This window comes from Petaurus breviceps, unplaced genomic scaffold (assembly GCF_028583685.1).
Source record: "Petaurus breviceps papuanus isolate PSGF00001 unplaced genomic scaffold, PetGlider_PUasm1.0 90625, whole genome shotgun sequence".
NCBI lineage: Eukaryota > Metazoa > Chordata > Mammalia > Diprotodontia > Petauridae > Petaurus > Petaurus breviceps.
In genome coordinates, this window is record NW_027187289.1 from 1579523 (window position 1) to 1599225 (window position 19703).

Consider the following 19703-nt stretch of genomic DNA (forward strand, 5'->3'; position numbering starts at 1 on the left):
TGGTGCACTTTAGCCTAGGGGCAGGGAAGATCTTTAAAATTTACATTTGCATTACAGGCCCCAAGCGCGAAATATTATTAGATGATCTTTTAGAGGTAATATAACTTAAATTTATTTTTTTGAATGTTGTGTGATGGCATTTTAGAGTGAACACAATGCCATCAACTCCTGGGCTCATCAAAGTCATACTGATGGTGGCAGAGCTAAGGATACCCCAGACCTGATTGGTACGATATTTGAACAGATTCCCTCACCTTTCATTTGCATCAGTGTTTTTAGAGAAAAGAAAACTGAATTTGGAGTTCAAAGGCCTGCTGGATTCAAATCCCTGTTCCATCATTAAATAGCTGTGTGATCTTGATATTGTTATTTAACCTCTATGGGCCTCAGTTTTCTCATCAGTAGAATGAGGGTTGGGTTAAACGACCACCAAGGTCCCTTCTGGTTCTAAATCTATGATTCTATAAATTGTTAAGATGTTTTAGAATTAAAACCTGAACCAAAGAAAAATGCAAAACACAGCCCCAAACAGTCCAAGTTCAGAAATGCCAGTCAAGTTCATTTCCTTTGCCAGAATGTTACCATAAAAGGGCTCTGGACCAGCTGTCAAGTGGGGAGAAGCAAGAAGGCTGGGGCACAGCAGCAAATCCTTCAGATGGGAATCCCCAGCATTACTCTCCATACCAAGGAGAGATTCCCTTGGAATTTGAAGATCTCAGGAGAAGGAGGTATTTACAGATTGCCCTGGTGAGAACAGTTGATGCCTTGTGCTAGATGAAGGAGGTTGCAGGGTAAGAAGGCCAGGGGGGAATATATGACCTAGAGATACAGTTTCTGCCTCCCAGTACCATACAGAGCAGGAGCAGATACACACAGCACCATTCTGTTTGGGCTTAGTCATCTCCCCAATCATTTTTTTCCCACCAGTAAGAGTCACAAACAATGGCTTAGCAGGCAAGAAACCCCTTGTTTTAGTGAACACAGCCCAGAACACATCTCTTTGTTTCTTGATGCAGCATTGCCAAAAAAAAAAAAAAAAAAAGACTCCTGTCTTGTTGATTACTGGCTAGAGATTCCCTATACCACTTTTGGTACTGTGGTAGGACATGTATCAGTGGAACATTTGGCATAGAAAGGAGGGACGTTAACAGTTGGCATCAATGGAGTCTCTGCATCTTAAGGGGACAGCTGGAAATGAGAATATTGGTTAGCTAGAACCATACCAGTCGGGTAGGGGGAAGTCATTGAAAGAATGAGAGACTTGGAATTGCCTGAGAGTAGATTCACTGAGAGTAGAATAGTCCCAGCTCTTCCCCCTCCCACAGCCATTGAGTGCCTGCTGCCCCAGCCTGCCCAGTGGCAGCTGGAGACCAGACCTTTCACTTTGGACATCTTCTTAGTGGGCTCCCATTGTTCAGCAGGAGAGGGGCACTCTGGCTCTGCCAGCTGCTGCTTAGTCTCTAGAGCTGATTTTTAAAAGCTACTGCTGTAGCTTTAATGTTTTCTTGATGTTAGTGACCTTGGCCTCCACCTGCTGCTGAGTCCAACTGAAGTTATCCTTCTGTTGGGAGGCTCTCAGGACCTGTTGCTCAATCCTCATCAGAACTGCTTCACTTCTGTCACGCCATTCCTGCAAGGTTGTGACAGAATTTTCAATGTCCTTCCTTTGAACATCTTGGTCAGTAAACACAAGTCCACCTCAGGCAGCTGGTTGCACTGGTCCAGCTTGCCTTAAATGATTTCTGTGTGGATAGCTTCAGTGATGGAATCTTTTAGCTTCTAAAGATTCTGCATCTTGGGACTCTTCAGCTACTCTGAGGAAGCTTGCGGTCCTGAGGTGATTGAGCTTGTTCTTCTGGGCCATGGTTAGTTGAGACAGGCTCTCTCTATTGTTCCATAGGCAAGCAGGCTCATCCAGTAGACATAAGCAGCGGTGACACCTTCTGCAAGTTTCTGTTCATTGTTTCACTTGAGCACCTCTCCAAACAGGTATACTTCAGAAGCCTGCAGGCTTTGACTTACAAGAGCAGTGAGGGCTAAGCTATTGACGTCTGGCTAATAAAATCATTCTAGGAGTTTCCCGGAGGGTTTCTGTTTGCCACCGAGACTGTCTCCTGTGCTTCTCCATGGGTCAGATACCAGGTACCTCCGGACTGGTTGTCACATGGTCTCCTAGGCTTATTTCTGAAGGTTATTTTCCTGTATGCTAGGTGAGGCCAAATATCCCAGGCCCAGCCAGTTTGGGAGAAAAGTATACCACCAACTCTCAGTTGTGATCAAATGAGATAATATTTGTGAGGCTCTTAGCTCAGTACTTGGCATAGACTAAGTGCTAAAAATGCCCCCACCCCCATCAGAAATACAATTAAAAAGGCAAATTACTCGTCACAAAGAAGTCAGTATGGGAGAAAAGTTTTCTTATGTGCTATCTTATAGCAGGTGCCAACCTTCATTGGCTGCCAGCATAGTTCTTTGTCTGAAGCTCCCTATACCAGTTAAATAAACAGCTTTGATTTAAAAGAAGCCATTATTGTCTGCTATAGCTTATTGGATTGTAGAGGAGCCATTACTGTGTACAGAAACTACACATTCACATGCATTAAAGAATGTAAGGGGAAGGACTTCCATGAAGCAAGCCCCTCTTTCTATTTTCATTACAGACTCCTCTTTTTGTAGTCATTTTAGTTGTTCATGTTTCAGCTTTAGGTTCCAGACTGGTAGGTTAGTATGTATTATGTAGTAAATATGTAGTAAATATACTTATATGTAGTATGCTTTTTTTTAAGGGCATGGAGGCAGGGTAGTAAATGAACCTTAAGTAATTTTATCTGTGTAGGTAACTCCTATTTCTCTACCAGTGCAGATCTGTTGCTATTTGGAAACTTCTGGTCTTTATTGCCTGGAACATTGAGAATTTAAAAAACTTAAGCTGGTCCTAGGACTCCCAGAATGACCCTCTATTCATTAAACCATTTTGCCTCTCATCAGCATATTAAATTTTCACACCCTACTTCCCAGATAATAAACCAGTTTGGTTTTCATTCAGCCCATAAACTAAACAGTTACAACTACTGGACTAAAAAAAACAAAAACAACCAGAAAGCAAAACTGTACCTTATTCCTTGGGGCTGAGCCCCAGGAAGGTATAAATAGTTCCATAGAATGTCATCAGTTCTCTTTCTGTGTGTGCAAGAGCAGCTGTCCAGGGCCTTCTAAGTGCATGATCAGTCTGATTCAGTGGGATGATATTTTATTTTATAACTTGTTAATATTTGGAATATACTGTACTCAAATACACAGTCATCTGTCAGCTAGCTCTGTAATAGATCCTAAGTAGAATGTACTTTAGTAGTAAAATGCATTAATCCCATGCCAAAAATCAGAGGGAACATATTGAATCTAGTGACAGTCTCAGACCATATGCCAAGACTGTGTGTGTGTGTGTGGTGGTGGTGGGGGGGAAACAGTGCATGCATGTGTGCTTAAGTCCAAACATCCTAAAAATAAAATAAGAAGAATATAGCTTTGTTATTTTGAATACAGCAAGGTGTTTCCATTAAATTAAGTACAGTTGAGGAAATTCCAGAAGGTTATCTCTACAATTAAAAATTTCTCTTTATCCCTGCCCATATGGTACTCAGCATCATGCATTGACTGATCTGAGGCTCCTGCAATTCCACACACAGCATGATGTTTTGAATTAAGGACATAGGAACTGTCTAGCTCAAAAGAGTAATTCTTTTTTTTTTTTTCATATTAAATGATTGTCCAAATGGCGTTTCCATAAAGGCTCTTTTTATTGTCAACAAACTATAAAATGTTAATGTTATATTTGAAATTTTAAGTCAACGAATATGGAAAAAAACCTGCTTTTTGTGTCTTAAACTCAATTCCTAAGAGAAGTAGATTTAGTATCTTGGAGGTTAAGCAGGTTAGCCTAATCCTTTCTAGATAAGCAGATGCCCTCGTAGAGAACCTGGCCTCTGGGACTGTCAGCACTTAACATAAAGATCTATTGAGACAAAATTATAATTTTTCCTTATAGAAAATGCATAGTATCAGCCAAACAAAAATATATTTCATGCGTTAAATTTCACACTCGTATATGTACTCTGTCATAATTTAAAAAATGATAGCTGGGTCGTTGCGTGTGAAGGTATGATCTTTACAGTTCTTCCTAACCTCTATAATCCTCTGATCTGAGGGTCCCTTTCTTAGATAAGCTGAGATTTGCTGCAGTATGGAACCCTCAGGAAGCATCCCAAGATGACAGAATCATAGACTTTATGAACTGCCAAGTACATTAGACATTGTCTAATTCAACAGTCTTATTTTACTGATGAAGGAATTAAGACTCAGTGGTTATTGTCACACTTCTCTACATGCCTCGAACTCTAAAATCTTGGGTTTATGCAGAAGTGACTCATGGAGTAGGACTACGGGTCTGATATGGTTTAGAAACTGAACTATTTTGTTGAAACCAGGCACTGTGCTGAAATACATAGTAAACCCTGGTGAGCCAATTTAACCTAATTGCCTTGGTTATGGTAATATCCTAAGACCATTAACACTTTCTTTGAATGGTTCTGTTTTGCCATCTGCTGACTCTTTTTTCCCCATTATTGGAACATAGACTTTGGGGATTAAGATCTAAAGAATTTGGCACCGAACAGCCCAAGTGCTTATAGATGGCATAATGTAGAGATAGCAATAATGTTGAAACATTTCTCATGAACAAAAATGGTAGAATGATCCAGGGAGAAAAAGATATTCCAAGACTGATAAGCAATGCTTATGTAGTCCCTTGAATTTCCTCCAAGAGTAACTTTGAATCCTAATGTATATGAAATTCTTAGGAGAATTTTGTTAGAGAACTTAGGTCAGATGCTTAGAGTTTTTCTTTTTTTACCCCCCCCCCCTTTTCCTTGATTTTGTTATCAGGCTTACTAGGGGTTACCTATACACAGAAATTTGTCTCAGAAATCCAAAAATAACTATGCCAAAGATTTGTGGGAAGGTAATTTTTTATGTCTTTTTGATGATTTTTTATTTTGATGAAGCATAGACCACCAATTTAATATTGTTCCTTTGCTTACCAATTTCCTATTTGTGATTAAATAATAAACACGTGATTTCCTTCTTGAACTAGGCTCATTCATCTGATTTTCCTCTCCCATACTGTAATTATGGTGTCACAAACAATAGAAAAACATTTCTCTCAAGATAAAGCAAATAGTAGTAGTGGTAGTACTAGTAGTAGTAGTAGTAGTAGTAGTAGTAGTAGTATGAATTACATGTGATAAGAAGAATTAGAGTTAGCTACCATCTTTTATGTAGGAACTCTGTGTTAGAAGTTGAGGTAATTGAGAACACATACATTATGGGCATGTGGGAGAGTGACTGAGAAGAGATTATTAAACTATATTTCTGGAGGAAAGGGTATACTTAAATTAATTTCTTAAAACTGATAATCTTCAATTTCACTCATAATAATGATGTATTAAAGATATTTTGTAGCATGATCAGGTCAGTATCCACCTGGAAATAGCTATGCTGGACATGTTTCATTCTGGCTCATGAGCTGATTAGACTAGATGATGCCTAAGGTCCTTGATAGCTGTAGAATCTATAATTTGTAAATGCTTTTCAATTAAAAAAAGCACTGAAAATAGCTAGTTGCTATTTGAATAGTCTACTTGACTAGGGATTACTTTCTTTAATAATATTCATTTGCATTTGCCTTTGGTCTGTGCTATTGCCATGGCTCTGGGTCACACTTGTTATAGGAAATAGGAAAAAACATTTTTTGTTGCTTGTTCACGATAAAAAAAAAAAAGAAAATAAAAAAGACAACATGACATCTTTAGAAATGTTACATGGTAGTGGTATCATCCCTTGTCAGGGCATACAGATATTATATGCATAAGGACAGTACCATACTCTTTTTTTTTTTAAAGCAATTGGAGTTAAATAACTTGCCCAAGGTTACATGGCCAGTTTTTTTGTGTGGGTGTTAAGTATCTGAGGCCAGAACCGATCCTGGGTCCTCCTGACTCTGGGGCCTGCGTTCTTACTCTCTGTGCCACCTAGCTGCTCCAGTACCATAGTTCTTTAATACTTTGGTGGAGAAGGGGAATGAGAGGGATCAAATATTGTAAATAGTAAAACTGACTTGTTAGTTCTTTTATTTTGTCCAAAAACCTGCCTTTGTGGGAAAACTTACATTTTATAAAATATTTGAATGAATTTTATTTGTTTAGTATTTTCAGAACCCTGTAATTTCTCTCTTTCCTTATTAATTCATTCAGTTTGGGGAACTGCAATAGAGATAGCAATAATGTTGAAACATTCCTCATGAACAAAAATGGTGGAATGATCCAGGGAGAAAAAAATTTCCCAAGACTGGTAAGCAATTAGAATGAGTCAATCAGTTATTATCTCAGATTTCTGTGTCTGACTAGTCCATGCTCTATCACATTCATCCATTCACCAAAGTCTAGACAGCTTGAACAGATACCTTTCCATCTCAGTCAGTGCTAGGGACTGTACTAAGTGCTGGAGCTATAAAGAAAGGCAAAAGACAGTTCCTGCCTTCAAGGAGTTCATCATGTGGCAGAAACAACCTGCAGATAAGTATGTACAAACAATTTAGTGCACAGAATGAGAAAATAATTGTTTCTTTTCATTTAAAAATATTTGAAAATATATATGTACAACTTTGATATAGTTTCACTTTGCTCCAAGACTGTGGCTACTTCATGTCTAGAATGGCTTTGAGAAGCTGCATTATAATAATCCAATTAAATCTAATGAGGACATATGACTCCATTACAAATAAGAAGTGTTTCATTCAATGGTTTTTCCCTTAATCTGTGGTATTCATGTGGAGACACAAAATGGTACAATTTGTTATCTTTTTTTTCCCCCACTGCTTTCTCAGTCTTCCACCTCTATCATTTTTTTTCTGAGCAGCTTTTACTGCTCTCTTTGTATTCATCAATTTTTCCTTTCAATTTTTAATTCTTTTGGTATTTCTTCAGTTTAGCCCTTTGTTGTTATAAAGTTATTTCTCAGTGTTATTTGAATGGTTCAGTATTTCACCAAGCTTTTATTGCCACATTCCAATGGATATGTCAAGATGTTTTAGTCTTGATTTCAAGACAACATTGTAAAGGTGTCTGATAGTGGTCAGTTAGGAACATTGGTATCTTTCTTCTTGCCTTTTTTTATTGCTCCATAGTCCATTTCTTTTATCATATTAGGTTCTCCTGGCTCCAGGGTCATTGTTCTTTTCAGTGTGCCACCTAGCTGCCCCTCCCTTAATAGGATATTAATAGATGCTTCTTCTGTTCACAATTTCAGCAATTTGTGTCTACTACGTACCAGACGTGGTGCTGGTGCTGAGCTTAGCAAGAGAAAGGAAAGAAGGATAGATTGCATGGATAAGTGTAGTACGCAGAAAATAGAAGGGAGAATATTAGCAAATATGGTGGGGATGGGGGAATCAAGGGAGTTTCAGACAGGAGGTAGTACCTAAGATGAGTTTTGAAGGCCGATAAAGATTCAGAGAGACAAAAAGGAGTATTTCAAACATAGAGAAACATTCTCTCTCTCTCTCTCTCTCTCTCTCTCTCTCTCTCTCTCTCTCTCTGTCTGTCTGTCTCTGTCTCTCTCTCTGTGAATTCAAAGAGGGAAGAGATACAGTTAACTGGAATGTTGATGTCATGAAGACTGAAATGAAATTGGAAAGGTAGATAAGAGCCAGATTGTGATGTGACAAATGCTAGCCAAAGAATTCAGGTGTTTTTGAGAGTGGGTATTCTTTACTACAATTGAAGTCCATGACAGCTTAGCAAAATTCTTTATCCTAAAACCTAAAATCCTTAAAAAAAATAAATATTTTCTACTCAGTGAATAATCCTACTTATACCCCTATGAAGCTAACTGAACTTCCCTTCCTCCCCTCTCTCTTTGGTCTCCACAGGGCCAGGTGATTGGTTGCTACTTCCTTGGGTAACAACTCCCAGGGTCTCTAACCTTCAGTGCTTAAGTGACCTGGTTTCCGTCAACCCACTATGGTCATCCAGTCTGCCTACTCCTCCCTTGGGTAAAGTTCATGCAATGTGATCTAATTACACCCAATATTCTCTGGAAGAGTACTTATCTTGGAATAAACTTGGAAACAAACCCTTATTTGAAAGATAGTTGAAAATAATGAGGGTTTCTTTAGATATATACTCTAAATACTTTGGTTAAGTATATTCTAAACTTAAGTGGAGAGATATAGACATGGTTTTTTAGTAGGAAACAAAGTTGTAATTAAACTTTTCTTATAAACTTCTGACCTACCCTTATGTGCTTCTTAACAAAGCAGAGTGTGGTACAATCAAAGTTATGAAATGTCATTTTAAATCAAAGCTATAACACCTACAATAGAAGGGATTTAAAGGTCTTCTAGTCTGCTGGTGTCAAACTCAAAAAGAAATAGGGCCACTCAACCTTACCTTATATAAGGATCCCTGGGAGTGCATATTGACTAGAAAGCCACATATAACCTTATCTGTGTTTTATTGTATTTTAATTTATTTCATTAAATATTTCCCAATTATGTTTTAATCGACTTCCAACCACGCAAGTATCATTTGACTATGATTTAGGCCATAATCCTCATTTTTTAGATGAGAATTCTGAGGTCAGAGAGGACAAATGATTCATGATATTGTAAAGTATTGAAGTAGGGGAGTGATGTGAAAGACTTGGAAACTAATTGGTTTACTTGTGACAGTTACATATGCCTCATGACTTGAGAAAGAGAGAAATAGGAAGCAGACTGACCTGTTCAGTGGCTATTATTATAATGAAGGCCTGGATTAAGGTGGTGGAGTTGTTATTGAAAAGTAGGAGACAAAAGTGAAAGATACTGTGGGGGCAGAATCAGAAGTGATAGGTTGAGAGAAAAGTCAATTATGATTTCAAGTTTTTTAATTCAGGACATTAGGAGGGTGAGCAGAATGGCAAATTTGGGGATATGGCAAAATTGTGGGAGAAGGTGATAAGATTAATTAGAGACATTGAGCTTGAGGTGTCAGTGGTTGAAAATCATGTAGAAATGTCCAGCAGCCAATTTTGAAATTTAGTCCTGGAACTCATATCTAGGGTTGGATATGTAGACTGAGGCATCATCTCCAGTCAGAAGGCAGTCAACAAGCATTTATTAAGTGCTTACTATGTACCAGATATTTTATTAAGCTCTGGGTATAGACAGAGGCATTAACAGAGTCTGTTTCTCACTGTCTTACATTCTTATGGAGGAGACAACATTCACATAAATATAACTATGTACATGTAAGATCTATGTGGTTGAAATAATGGAAGGTAACCTCAGAGGATAACCTCAAAGGGTAAAGTGGGATGGGGAGAACAGATAAGAAAGACTTCCTTCAGAAGATAAGAGCATTTGAGCTGAGAATTGAAGGAAGCCAGGAAGTCTAGGAGACATTGTTGCTTAGAGGTGGTAAGTGAAGCCAGGGGAGTGAGTAAGAATAGGGATGAAGATAAGGATTCTGGGGAAGAAGAGAAAAGGGCCAAGGACAAAATCTTAGGGTATTTAAGGAGCATGCAGAGGAAGGTAAACAACAATAACAAAATAGATTAGTAAGAGAGGTAAAGGGAGACAGTGTCAAAGAAACCAAAGGATAAGAGAGTATCACAAGGTGAAGGGGGGGTTAACAGTGTCTCATGCTGTACCTGTTCAAGGAGGATGAGGACGGTGCAGAGGTTATTGGATCTGGAAATTAAGAGCTCATTGATGATGTCATAGAGAACTGTTTCAGCAGAGCAGTGGGAAATTGAAGCCAAGTTACAGTGGGTTAAGTGGATGGTGAGGAAATAGAATCAGACTATTTCTAGAATTTCAGCACTCAAGGAAAGAAGAATGGTAAAATATTTACTTGAAGTAGTAGCAGGGTCAAGGGAAGATTCAAAGTTTTTATGTTGCTGTTATGATTAGAGAGACTCAAGGTATGTTTGTGTTAGTGTAAGGAAGTATTGAAGGTAAGAAAGACAAGGAATGCTCAATGTAGAAAGGACCTGCTGTAGATAGGAGGGGAAGGAATTCAGGGCGCAAATGAAAGATTCCCTTATCCTCTGATACTGGATAGAAGAAGGAAAGAATGGGGAAAGATATAGAATCATATTGAGGTCTAGATGAGAAATTTATGACATTGAGTTTTTTTTTTCTGTAAGAGGGCAAACTGTTACATGGAAGGAAATGTATTTGCCAAGACCTCTTTTCATCTAAGAAGGCAAAATGATATATATTAATAGTGATTTAATGTTAGACAAAGAAAAAAAATGGAGCCATTCAGTTTTCTGTTAGTCTGTCAACCTGAATACTACAGACAAAGGAAGACAATTGAAGAGTTTAGAGGTCTTTCATCTGAAACTATACAATCTGTGTCCTCTTGAACGTAGAAGGCATTTGCAAATCTCAGCTTTGATGTGTACCAATACTAGGTATATTTCTGGTGCAATTAGAGTTAGAATTATTGTGTATAACATCACAGGTGAGTTTGCAAGTTGTTTGCTTCTACCTTACATCTTTTTAGATTAAACTGTTGAATGCACAAGATGATTTCATTTAGAAATGCATGAAGACCCTTTAAATTTAGAGGGAACAATGCCTGAGAAAATAAATGGGGATTAGAGGAGGTGTTTCATAATGATTATGAATTATGGGTAAAAAAAATTCTTAATAAAGGTCTCTTCACTAAACTTTGCCAAACTTTTCTTAACTCCATCCTACACAATTGATATTTTATTGTCTTGTTTATCAGATGCATTTAAATGGAGCCAATTGCTTCCCTCCTACCTCTTAATTCCAGCAGCAGGCAAATTGAGTTTTATCACTTTTTCCTTAAACCTGATCAGGCATGCTAGGTAAATATTTACTAACTTGACTAAGGCTTGTGAAAACAGGAGTGGAACATGGATGCCCAGAAGTGGCTAACATTCCCATCATAGCAATCATATGAAAGAATTTTACTATCTTAAGTAGAAAGACTGAAAAACCCTTTAAAATTCAGAATCATTTATTTAAAAATGTGAAATGGGGGAGGGGGTGTGTGGAAGCAAAGGGACCCAGAACCAAAGATTAGAGTCCAAACTAATTATGATGCTGTCAGGAAAAGTGAGTGGTAATGAATGTACAAAGAAGGAAGATGGGAACTTACAGAGAAGGAACAAGAAAAAAGTTTCTCCTTTATGTTGCCATCAGCCTTTTTATCCTTTCCATTTTCCTCACTTTTCCTCCTGATCAACCATATCATACTCAAATAAAGGTGGATCCCTATAGGCTGGTGCTGGCATATTCTTTTAATAAAATTCTAGGTTAACAGGCACTTTTATATAGTCAGATAAAAATTTTCTTTGCTCAGGTTCTACATTCACCAAACAATCTTTGGATCTTATTTGAGTTTCTGAAATAGATTTTCATACTGAAAAGAAAATGTTCTGACCAACTAAAACAGGTGTTCCAGTTTAATGGAAGGGTTTTTTCCCATTTTTTTTTTCAGTTCTTTTTCTGGTACTAAACAGTCTCTCTTGAGTTTGGGTTATATAATCTGGTTTTACCAGAGCTTGATAAACTTCTGGATAGAGTAGCCATGAGGATGACAGAGTAGAAACACTGATAAGCCAGACCTTGAAACCATGGTAATGCCTATCTATAAGACCCAGCTTAAAAAATCATGCCTAATTATTATTTTTTTTTTATAATGCCTTTTAGTTATTTTCCACAGGAAGGTTTTGTAAAATCTTCTTCCTTTATCCCTAATTTTAACAGTCTTTCTTCTATAGCAGTAAGGGATATAAAGTCTTATTCTACAATAAGAAAATGAGTAGTTAGGCAGTAATTTGCCTTGAGTAGAACTATGTTAACTATATACTTATATTTGGCACTGATGTTTAAGATTAACTGATCCATCAGTGACCCTAGAGGAAACATGTTATGTGGCTACTTTTATGAATAGAGTACAGTAAAATCCTGTTTAACTGGTACCTAATTAACCTGAACCCTGGTAATTTTTAACTAATTTTTTTAATGCAAAAATAAGATCTGAAATTGCAGAGACTCTGATGCCAATAAAATTTAAGGGGATTAATTGTAGAGCTGATCAAGTAACTGTGGCCAGCCCATAGAAGGTAAGTATGGAAAAGTGAGATGAAGGTAAGGCAGAAAAGGAGAATAGCAAGCTAAGAATTGTGTAGGATTTTATTCAACAGGGATAACTTCACAAATGCAAGATTGGGGAGGTATTATCAGGAGCCATTTGGGAAAGATTTGAGGATTTTAGTGGACAGCAAGTTCAGTAGTGACAATATAGTCCCACTATATTTTACCCTGTTCATACCACATCTGGAGGCATTTATTTTGGGGAACCACAATTCAAGAAGAAAAGTGCTAAGTTGGATAGCATTCAAAGGAGAAGCACCAAGATGGTGAATCAGGTCCTTGAGTCCATATCTCAGGAGGATCAGTTGGAGTAAGTGGAATGTTTAGTCTAGAGAACAGGAGATTCAAACTGGACATGATCTCAGAATAACATTTTTAAGTGCATAAAATAAAACACAGGATTACAAAAGAAACCAGCTATGTTGAAATGTAGTCATCAAAACATTTTAAAAATTAGTTCCTGGATCCCATGTTAAAAACCTCTATTTCAGTAGGTTGCCTGGATTCCTGGTGGGTTCCGTGACTTGCAGAGGGGCATGCTGCCAGCAAAGGTCAGAGGCTAGATTTGAACATGAGTTGTCTTGACTCGTAGGCAAGTGCCAGCATTTCTTTCTTTAATAACCTACGATCATAGAATCTTAGAGTTGGGAGGAACCTCTACCCCAAAGCATGTCTGGAACTAGAGAAACCATAGATAAGGGTCACAAGTATGCCTTCAAAAATGAACTACTCATTCGCTATGAATGTGGCCAAATGTCTCTAAAGTTCATGGAAATTTCCTTCTGTTGTGCACCTAGCATTTTGAGAAATCTGTTTTCTTTTTTTTTCTTTTTGGAGGGGGTAAAGCAGGACAATTGGGGTTAAGTGATTTGCCCAAGGTCACGCGGCTAGTAAGTGTTAAGTGTCTGAGGTCAGATTTGAACTCAGGTTCTCCTGACTCCAGGGCGGGTACTCTATTCTCTGTGCCACCTAGCTGCCCTATTTTCTTTTCTGCATGTGTGTAGTGTGTGGAGGTCACTTAAGTAGTCATCCATTCAATACTGTACCATCTACTATCGTACAGGCTCTCTGTGGGATTAAAAAAAGAGTTTGAGGCACTGGTTTCTGACTTCATGAGCATATATATACTCATTAGACAAAAATCAGTGCATAGGAAGCAGTGGCAAATATATAAGACAATGTAATTAAATGCTTGTGTTTGCAGAAATTGAGAGGAGAGGCTCTCCTAGAATATAAAAGTGAAAAGGGACCATAGAGACCTTTTGGTCTGACTCCTTCATTTTGTATCTTAGAAACTGAGTTCCAGAAAAATTAAGTGACTTTTTAAAATGATGTAGCTGGAACTAGAATCCAAATCTCTTGACTCCCATTCACAGATTCATAGAAGTATTGAATTGTGCGATCTGGATTGGACCTTCAGGATCATCCCGTCAAACAGCTTCGTTTTGCAGCTCAGTGCTCTTTATAACAGCCTACCATGTTTCTTAAAATCACCGTGAGTGGAAGTAGTCAAGGAAAACTTGTGAAAGGAGCAGAGCTTGAACTTAATGAGCATCAGTAGATGTTCAGTACTGGGATAGTTAAGAAGGAATAAGTGTTTAGTGTTTAAAGTCTACTGCCCCTTATGTCCATTTCTTTTACTGAACAGGACAGAAAAAGACTTGTATGAAACACAGAAAAGCTGCCCTTCAGAAAAAAGTACTTGAGGGTACACACACACACATGCACACACACACACAGAATTCTGAGAACAAACTAAAAGCATGTCCCTCAGAAGTAAAACTATTCACTGATACTTTTTTAAACCCAAAATTAATTTACATGTGATTGTTTTTAGGACTGGGAAGTTTGATGCTGAGAAACTGGGGGAGGGGAGCTGTATTGGGACTGTGTATCTGTTTTACAAAGTTATTTTAATTATATCTGACATACAAATTTGGGGTTTCTCAATCTAAGGTAGAGGTGATTTGCTATATATATATGGAAGCTATACATGCGGTTGAGGAATATATAGGAAAAATGAAAAGTCCGCTTGACAACAGAGAGGGAAAGCAAGTTGCATAGAGAAGCAGATATCTGAAACCAGAATACAAGAGCATGGAGAACTGGGATGCTGATGGGATCTGAACACAGCTGACACCAGCTGACTGAAGATAGAGAGAATGTAGGTTGATTCAGGGAGATGATCTGATTTGAGAAAAAGCTTTAATCGAGGCCAGTTGATTTGAGAAAGCAGTATCCTATGCTGTGTGAAGAGCTGGTTGGGAGATGGGATGCTTTGCTTTCAAGCATCATCTGTAGTTTGAATGATAGGCAGCTAGGCAGTGCAGGGGACAGGAGTCAGGAAGACCTGCATTCAAAAGTGACCTCACACACTTACTAGGACTTGATAACTTTTGGGCAAGTCACTTAATCCCATTTGCCTCAATTTCCTTATCTGTAAAATGAGCTGGAAAAAGAATGGCAAACTACTCTGGTATCTCTGCCATTAAAAAAAAAAACCCAAAAGGGGACATAAAGAGTCAGATATGACTGAAGAATGACCGAACATCAACACATAGTTTGAATGGGGGAAACCTTCCTGAAGCAATTCTCTTGGCTCAAGAGGGGACAACCCTTCAAAGACCACAGAGAAAACCAACCTGAATTAATCAGCAGATCTCAGGCTTAAAGGCAACTGCTTTTTGCTGAATGAGTATCATTTTTTTCTTATTGCCTAGCCAAAAGGAACAGATTTGGAAAGTTTTTCAGATTCCCAATAGTAAAGCTATTGTTAGCTAAAAGACCCCAACACTGCTTCAGTGGCAGAAAATTGAAGTTCAGAAGAGAAGCAGTCCTATATGGCAGGTGCCATATGGTGCAGACTGTTCTGTAATCAGAACACAGACATTCAGGCCTGTAGTCTAAAGTCATGACTCCCCCCACCGCCCAGGAACATGGATTTACCTACTGGTGTGCCTTGCTACTAGGTTTCTACAAGTGATCATACAAAGGTGTTGGTTGGAGAGTGTGTATTGGTTGAAGAATGTAACCCAGATTTATAATTCCCACTTTTGCCTTATATTTGGTAAATGCTACAATTATTCTTTATTTTGCCTTCTTGTTTAGTAAAGGTTTCATGTGTAAGAGTTAATGATGTCACTGTAACTGATTACCAAACTGAACAGTAGATTTATGTGTCCCTCTACCCCAGCATTACTTCCAGTACAGTGAATTGGAGTCACAGATTTTGGCAGGTTTGAGATTTTTCAGTGTATGTGACTGATTTTTATGGCAAGTTCAGTTGTACTATACAATGTTTCAATTCCTCTGTGAGGAGGAAAGTGACCTGGAAGTGTAATCTCGCTAGGAAATTATCTCTAAGTGTAGAATGAGATATCTGTGATTTTGTGTTTGCCTTAATTGACCTCAGTGGCTTGTTTGTACAATTTGTTCTTTTAATATACCATTGTTTGTCTGTTGAGTTCAAAAGGACCCTTAAGTTACCACGTGAATTCACAGTAAGGGCATTTCTGGGGTAGTGCAACATCATTTGCAAATATACGATATTTTAAATAGGGGAAAACTGAAGTAGGGAGGTTCCAAGTCTGAATGACATAGAAGATTCCAAACCTGAGAATGTCATTTGATATGTAAAGTAGCTAAACTTAATGTAGGGATTCCCAGCCTGGGTTATGTGTAACCCTTAGGGGAAGACAAGAAGCTAATTGGGGGGATGCAAGAAATATTTGGTAAATAATTATTATCCTATTGAAATTTACCTTCATTTTCTTTTATGTGCATGCTATAATTGAATATATTTTTTCATATTGAAATATATGATTATAGAAAGGTTTATTAAAAGTTTACTAAAACACAAGGGATAAAGGAATCGATTTATTAACTCATATGAATTAGTATCTTAATGACATTTCTAGTCATATACATTTTTATATACTCTCAGAATTCCTTCCTGGGCCTCACTTTCTTTGTCTGTAAAATAAAGGTGCTATACCAGATGGACTCTTCAGTGGCCCTTCTCACTATGAAGTCTGGTTGGCAGCAAGGACTGTGGTTTAAAGATTTCTTTCTTTGTTTTCTCTTTACTTTAGTAGCCATGAAAATCATAGCACTATAGCAAAATCTTCTCAGTTCATGAAAATCTTAGATTAGCCCAATTCTTTTTATATTCTTCCCTCTCCCCATACACCTACTTCCCTGTTATTAGTAAAAATGAATGAAATCAATGGGTTGGTACAAATACTTTCCTCTTGAGTTAGTGGGAGGGTATTTAAAAGACATGCCACTTTAAGAAAACTTGATCAGATTTACCTGTTTAGTTGAATCCTTTCAAATCCAGAACTATCAGGTATTTTTTGAAAGCACTGAATTTGGTCAGATAAAAATGAAATAAAAATGTAGTGCCCAATGGAAAATGTTTTTAAAAATTTATATTTGGTCAGTTGGTTGAGTCAGTTTGAAGAATGAATTTATGATATTGGTCTTGTTTGTTAATTTCTCAGTACCAGAGAAGATTGTCTTTTGAAGACTGGAACCATGTTGAGTTTTTATTCCCCCTCTAGTTGTATGAAATCTCTCCTCTGCCCTCCTAAAGAAAAGAATAGCAGCTTGAATTTGCATTGACTAGTTTTTGAGGGGCACCAGGAAAAACACAGGTTAAAATTCTTCACAGAGCATTAAAATACATATTCATACTCACATACATGTGTGTGTATATGCATGTGTATTTGTGCATGCATTTTGATCAAAGCAATAGATTTTCTCAGATTCTCTCTGGCAAAAATAATATTGGAAAAAGCAGTGAATTTATTTTCAAAGGACTTTCAGATTGCATCTTTGTTGCTTGCTATTCAGGTGACCTTGGTTGAATCTTAAATTCCTTGGGCCTCGGTTTGCTTGTCTATAAAATGAAGAGCTTGACTAAATAACTTCTAAGATTCGGCTCTAAATTCTATGAAAATTAAACATGAAACAATTTCTTCTTTATATTATATTAGAAATGCCTAAGGGTAGAGACTTTTATGCATTTCCCCCCATCTATTTTAGTTTCTAGTATCCTTCTATTGTAGTGGGTACTTAATAAATGGTTGTAGAATATAATTTATTGGAATGGTATATTGGTGCCTTTATATGTTAATATTTTGATTGAGATAACAAGAATTCAAGTTTCATACTTGGCAACCTGGTTTTAAACTCAAAGAAAAACTAAATGCTTTCCCCAAAGTTTAGAGTATCATGTTGCATTTTTTTTTTTTTTTTTGCTTTTTGGGGGGTAGGGCAATTGGGGTTAAGTGACTTGCCCAGGGTCACACAGCTAGTAAGTGTTAAGTGTCTGAGGCTGGATTTGAACTCAATTCCTCCTGACTCCAGAGCCAGTGCTCTATTCACTGTGCCACCTAGCTGCCCCCTGCATTTGTTATTTATATTATTTTTTAAATCATCAATTTAGAGATGGAAAGTTCATCAGAGGTCACCTAATCCAGTTCCATTTACAAATGGGGAAAATGAGACCCAGAAAATGGAAGAAACTTGCCCAATGTTACAAAAGTCAGAATTTGAACTCAGGTCACCCGAACTACAGATCCTGTGCTCTTTCCATTTTTTGCATAAAGTGCTTTGTGAGAGAGGACTACAGGTGGGGTATAGCACAGTATGTAGTCAACTAACTGGAAACTAGACTACAGCTAATCACTTGCAGCTAGTTAATTCACTTGCCTAGGGAAGTATACAATAGTGTTCTAACATTGTTTCCAAATAAAATAATAAGCCCATGAACTTTTTATTTTTGTGGACTTGAACCTTTCAAAGTCATCTGTGCGTTTGTTTCTATGAAGCAATTTTGTTGCAGGTGTTCTGACACAAATGAGGAAATAGTTTAATTATTCTGTAAAGCAGTACATCATGTGGCCAGGAGAACAGCTTCACAGTGCATCTTCTGGCCAGGGGAACAGCTTCACAACCTTCTCATCCTTTGATTGTGACAGTTTGTATTTGGGGATTTTAGTACAGCTGGAGCTATTAGGGCTGTAGTCAAGCTTTGTATGGAATGGTAAGGTTTAATCAGGTGTCATATTTAAATTCAAACAGAACAGCTGTTTGATTCTCAAGTTAATTTCCTCAGTAAACTCATTATGCATCACACCCATTGTACAAATGGTGTTGGGAGATGTGGCTCCACCTTTAGGTGGATCCTGAATGGTAAAGTTATTGCTGATATGAAAAATAGAGTTAACTTTCAGAGATTGATTCATTTCTAGACAATCCTGGTTCCTAGCTGCTCCTCCTTCTTGTTGCATGAATGTGATTTGAGCCAGCCCATTTTGGGGAACATGGTGCATAGCAAACTTGCCTATTAATAAGTGATACCATTCTTCTATCCGTTTTTTCTGCATATACTGAGACTAACCTAGTTTGTATGACTCTTTAAACTCTGAACTAATCATGGAGAATAAGAATGCCAGAGTAGTTGAAATGTGCCTGTTTTGGGACTGAATTTTCTACTTCCTTCCTTGTTCTTTTTTTTTGAGGCAGTGAAGAGATGTGATAATGCTGAAGCTGAATATAAAATGAGTTCTTATGGATTTCAGTTATGATTACTAGCTGTAACTGAGTATTTGAGAGTTTCTGATTGTCGTATGTATGCTGTTAGTAAGCCTGGTTACCTTAAATCTTTTCTTCATAAAGTATTTATTAATTGTGTGTAGTGCCTGTGTGTTAGGCATAATAACAACAATAATAATTAACATTTAGTGTTTTAAAGAGTATAGAGTTTTGTTTTATTCTTACATATCTTAGTTCTTTTGAGTTTGACAGCTACCTTATGATGTAGGGATCATTTTACAGATAAAATTGGATCTCAGATATTTGGAGGCTTATAGGTTTGGAGCTGGAAAAAACTCCCCAACTCATTTAGTCCAACCTTCTCACTTGACAGATGAGGAAACTGGGGTATTGATACCTGAAGTGATTTGCCCAAGACCACCCAGTTAGTAAAATGACAGGGATGGGTTTCAAACCCAAGTCCTCTGACTCCAAAGCCAGTCCCTTTCCACCATTCTGTGCTCCTTCAGGTTAAATGGCTTGCTTTTGGTCATGTAACTAGAAAAGTGCACAGGTGGGATCTGAACCTAGGTCTTCCCATTTCCAAAGCCAACTTCTTTGCAAAATGCTACAACTGCATTGACTTCTATCTAAATTAGGCATTCATTGAGTTTACCCTTAGGCTAAAGAAAACAATTACCCCCTTTAGATCCCAAGGCTCTGAACCAAAGGCTTCCCACTACCAAGTGGTGATGTATTGAGGCCAAGACTGTGACTTACTTTCTTTCTATATCCTCCACTAGACTACTTGTACCGTGCCATTTGATTGGTTTTTCATGAATGTATCTTAAATGAATGCTCAAAGCAGGAGGTGCAATTGAAGGAGCTTTGGCTTTGGAGTCTTAGGACCAGAATTCAAATCCTGACTGTC

At 37.7% G+C, this 19703-nt stretch overlaps 1 protein-coding gene and 1 pseudogene across 3 annotated transcripts in view; one reads left to right on the forward strand and one right to left on the reverse strand.

The window, feature by feature from the left end:
• Positions 1-2466, reverse strand: LOC138143008 (COP9 signalosome complex subunit 7b pseudogene; annotated as a pseudogene).
• FARP1 (FERM, ARH/RhoGEF and pleckstrin domain protein 1) overlaps positions 1-19703 on the forward strand; it is a 334579-nt gene that overhangs the window by 139017 nt on the left and 175859 nt on the right. The gene's annotated exons all lie outside the window — the stretch shown is intronic.